This window comes from Convolutriloba macropyga, chromosome 4, assembly GCF_964194025.1.
Source record: "Convolutriloba macropyga chromosome 4, txConMacr16.3, whole genome shotgun sequence".
Classification (NCBI taxonomy): domain Eukaryota; kingdom Metazoa; phylum Xenacoelomorpha; order Acoela; family Convolutidae; genus Convolutriloba; species Convolutriloba macropyga.
Genome location: NC_134471.1, coordinates 53,566,421 through 53,571,205, shown reverse-complemented (window position 1 = coordinate 53,571,205; position 4,785 = coordinate 53,566,421).

The following is a 4,785-nucleotide window of genomic DNA, read 5'->3' as shown; positions in this document are numbered from 1 at the left end:
AAAAGTTTTCAGCGCCTTTCTGGTTGATTAGCAGATAAGGTCAAGAGAATGGACAAAAATGTTCGGCAAAACATTGCAACCCAGAACGCATTACCAAATAGAGATATGATTGGTGAAACTTAGCTATAAATATTTCTTTGTTTAAATTCAAATAAGGCGGCTCGGTAGTGAGCGTTTGCACATAATGCTTTGACCCCGCTGATCCATTCATGAATTAATGGTCTGCAAATAAAGTATAGATATGGGAACTTTGAATATAAAAAGCCTAATCGCTGCGATAAACTTATTAAATAGTTCCACAGTAGAACATGATCACTGATTCTAATGTTGATTTGGGGAGATGAAAACAACACACCCATAAACTACCCAGATAAAAAAGACCGTGCACCGAAGTAAGCCCAGAAAGAGATGCAGGCAAAAATCTTCTCGAAAAATGCAATCAAGCGTCGCGTACGCACTGAAAAACAGTATTCCTGACGTGTTGGAAGCCATATCTGTCAAACTGAAAGCCACCATCGAAGAATTTGTCAAGCAAGCACTCTCTCAGAGAGAAGATAAAATTTGCGCAAAGTTCGACGCGAATTTAGCGATGAAGTTGAGAAGTTCAATGTTAGGGCACTATCTGAAACAGAACTGCTAGATTCTTCAAATCGACGTGAAGATCTCAGAATTACTAGAGTAGCTGAAAAGAAGCACTACATACGACGGTAAAGTGACTCCCGAGCGAACAGAAACAACAATGCAACCTGTTCTTGAGATATCGACATGTTAAGAAGCAGGATTGCAGCTGACTGACATCTCAAGAGCTTATCGCCTACCATCCAGATTTATTAGCTCAGTGAAGCCAATAATTGTAAGTTTTACGAGGCGTGTTGAATAAATAGAGCTGCTGACAAGGAAGAAGGAGCTAAAATTTATTCCCGAGTTGAGCCATATTCGGATCTCTGAAGATATTGCAAATGCAATTGACTCAATTTCAAATGATGCGACAAGATCAACGGATCGATTCTTGCTGGACCAAAGAAGGCACTATTTATTACGTCTGGAACGAAAATCATATGATATACAAGATAAATGGGCTATATCAAGGTGCAATTGATTTACAATACTCTATGAATTATGTTAAAAGCTGCTTCGGCGAAGGAGATACTTTTTTAACCCCCACTAATTAAAAAACTAAATGAACCCAAAGTAATTGAAAGCAATTTGGACACTACTGTAAAATCATGTGACTGTCAAGCCTGCAAATGTGCGCTCCTTAACATAAACTATCGGGAATTGGAAGCACTTGTAACAAGTCTTGAGTCTCCACATGAAATTGGTGTCTTAAAGAGACATGGCTCTCCGACTCAGAAGAACATAAAAACTATCTTGTTAGTGGGTATAAAGAATACAGCGTAAAAACCGCGCGAACACTGGTGGCGGTGGTATGATCCAGCTGCGGGAAAATTTTAAAATTTTAAGAGAAATACAAAAAAAAGAAAAGAAGCAATGTTAATAGAAGTTGACAAAAACAGTTATAAGTTCAAATTACTCAATATCTAAGTTGCTGCAAGAACAAATTTGAGTTTGTTGGACACGTTGGATGTTTTTCTTGAATCATTTACTAAATCAAATGATACCTTTTTAATTTGTGGTAACATTAATCTTGACGTCCTTAAGGAAAATAAACTCAAAGAATTACGAAAGCTGTATCGCAAGTAATGGGTTTGTATTGAAAGAAGCAATACCCACTAGAGTTGTAGACAAATCTTCGACTATGATTTTCCAAAAAAATGTGAAATTTCCGTTTTTGAACACAATAACTTTACAGACCATTATCCAATCCATTTTAAATGGTAGTACGGTTCTGTGAATCATGTGACGGTTTCAAACAAACATCAAGAAACTTAGAGGTTTTATTAAAGTTTCAAAGAACGAAAGAAGAACTTACCTGACCAACTTTGTCAATAAGTAGTGGCCACAAAACTAAACTCAATTTTAATTGAGTCTTGGCGCTATCATTATCTTATTGACCTATTAATCATATGTCAGAAGTAAATTCTCCCACCAACAGAAACCTGATTCTAACACCCACCGACCTACAACTTATGAAATCGATTGTACCTAGGCCATATACGATTCTCGTGAAATGCTGTTGAAAATAGAAAATCACCTCCGGGATTCGGAACTAAAAAATATTCGCATTTCAATCATGTAAAATATCTTTAGCTAATCTAAATTTTCTCTGTATATTTTCGCACAGATAAGTTCTATAAATACGAGCTAATTTTTGTAATTTTCAGTTCCAATTTTAATTTAAAATTCAACTTATCGAATATTTTGACACGTGTTACCGACCACGATAATGGTGTCCCGACCATCTACAGATAGACAAAGTTTGGATCTACTGAATGCAGAATCAGCTACTGCATGGATTATGTCTTTTGTGGCGAAATGTCGCGCAGAGAAGAAAGAGGACAAGATCAACACCGATGGTACTATACAGGACCTACAGGTAACCAATCTCTTTCTTAGTATATACTGGAAAGATGCAATTATTAAATTTAGGAGCCTGTTAGTCCTAGGAATTTGATAGACACACTGTATAAAGACATCAGATTGGTGAATCAAAATTGTATTTCTAAAGAAAGAGTAGTAAGGGCAGAAAGTGCTAAATTTCTGTCATAATACAAAGTGTAGGGGAGTCAGAAGACGATTTCCTAGCGCGCCTTAGAGAGGAAGCACGCTATTGTGACATCGAAGAACTCAAAACAGCGGCCAACCCTGAAGAGGAGTTGGTAAAAATAAAGTTTATCTCAGGTTTGAGGGACCCTGAAGCAAAACTTAAACTACGGTATTAAAGCAAAACCAGCAATGTCGGTTACTGAAATGACCGAGAGCTTAAAGTTTCGAAGTCAAGAAATAGCTTTTGCAAGTTCTTCATCAGGTAATAGGCCGTTCACGAAATGGCTTTTGCAAGTTCTTCATCAGGTAATAAGCCTTTCACTGTGAAAGAAGAAGTTGGGTTCAACTTCAAAAAGACCTTTCGAAAACCAAAAGAAAAATTTACGGCTAATAAAAGCAACATGTGCACTAGATGTGGATGTACGCCACACTGTAGTAGACCCTGTCTAGCGCTAAGTAAAAAATGCCACAACTGAAAAGGTGGGACACTTTTCAAAAATGTGTAGAAGCAAACCCCAACCAAATTCAGGCAAGTACAATAAACAGAATAACTTTTGCGAAGAAAAAATTATTTCATCTGAGCAAGCATCTCGACAATCAGAGATGGGAATGTTTCATACTAAAGAACAAAACTTTAACATGTCTGTGAAATGGGAAAATATCTCAATTAATAACTGCAGAGTGAAAATACAGGTAGACACAGGTGCAGATAGTACCGTGATATCATCAAAAATATGGACTGAGCTTGGTATACTTCAGTTGGATGGTAAGATAAGACATCTCGAAGCTGATGATGGTAATCAATTAACGCTTCTGGGATCACTTACTTGTGACGCTAAGTGGAACAGAAGCAGGCTCGCACAAAAAAAACAGGCAGTTGTGCACTCTGATAAAGAATTTGGTCTACGTGGTAGAGACCTTCTAACCAAGCACAGTGTGAACAGCATCACAACTAACACATCAAATCCATCGTTAAAAGTTTTCAGCGCCTTTCTGGTTGATTAGCAGATAAGGTCAAGAGAATGGACAAAAATGATCGGCAAAACATTGCAACCCAGAACGCATTACCAAATAGAGATATGATTGGTGAAACTTAGCTATAAATATTTCTTTGTTTAAATTCAAATAAGGCGGCTCGGTAGTGAGCGTTTGCACATAATGCTTTCACCCCGCTGATCCATTCACGAATTAATGGTCTGCAAATAAAGTATAGATATGGGTACTTTGAATATAAAAAGCCTAATCGCTGCGATAAACTTATTAAATAGTTCCACAGTAGAACATGATCACTGATTCTAATGTTGATTTGGTTTGGGGAGATGAAAACAACACACCCATAAACTACCCAGATAAAAAAGACCGTGCACCGAAGTAAGCCCAGAAAGATGCAGGCAAAAATCTTCTCGAAAAATGCAATCAAGCGTCGCGGACGCACTGAAAAACAGTATTCCTGACGTGTTGGAAGCCATATCTGTCAAACTGAAAGCCACCATCGAAGAAATTGTCAAGCAAGCACTCTCTCAGATAGAAGATAAAATTTTGCGAACAGTTCGACGCGAATTTAGTGATAAAGTTGAGAAGTTCAATGTTAAGGCACTATCTGAAACAGAACTGCTAGATTCTTCAAATCGACGTGAAGATCTGAATTACTAGAGTAGCTGAAAAGAAGCACTACATACGGTAAAATGACTCCCGATCGAACAGAAACAACAATGCAAACTGTTCTTGAGATATCGACATGTTAAGAAGCAGGATTGCAGCTGACTGACATCTCAAGATCTCATCGCCTACCATCCAGATTTATTAGCTCAGTGAAGCAAGCCAATAATTGTAAGTTTTACGAGGCGTGTTGAAAAAATAGAGCTGCTGACAAGGAAGAAGGAGCTAAAATTTATTCCCGAGTTGAGCCATATTCGGATCTCTGAAGATATTGCAAATGCAATTGACTCAATTTCAAATGATGCGACAAGATCAACGGATCGATTCTTGCTGGACCAAAGAAGGCACTATTTATTACGTCTGGAACGAAAATCATATGATATACAAGATAAATGGGCTACATCAAGGTGCAATTGATTTACAATACTCTATGAATTATGTTAAAAGCTGCTTCGGCGA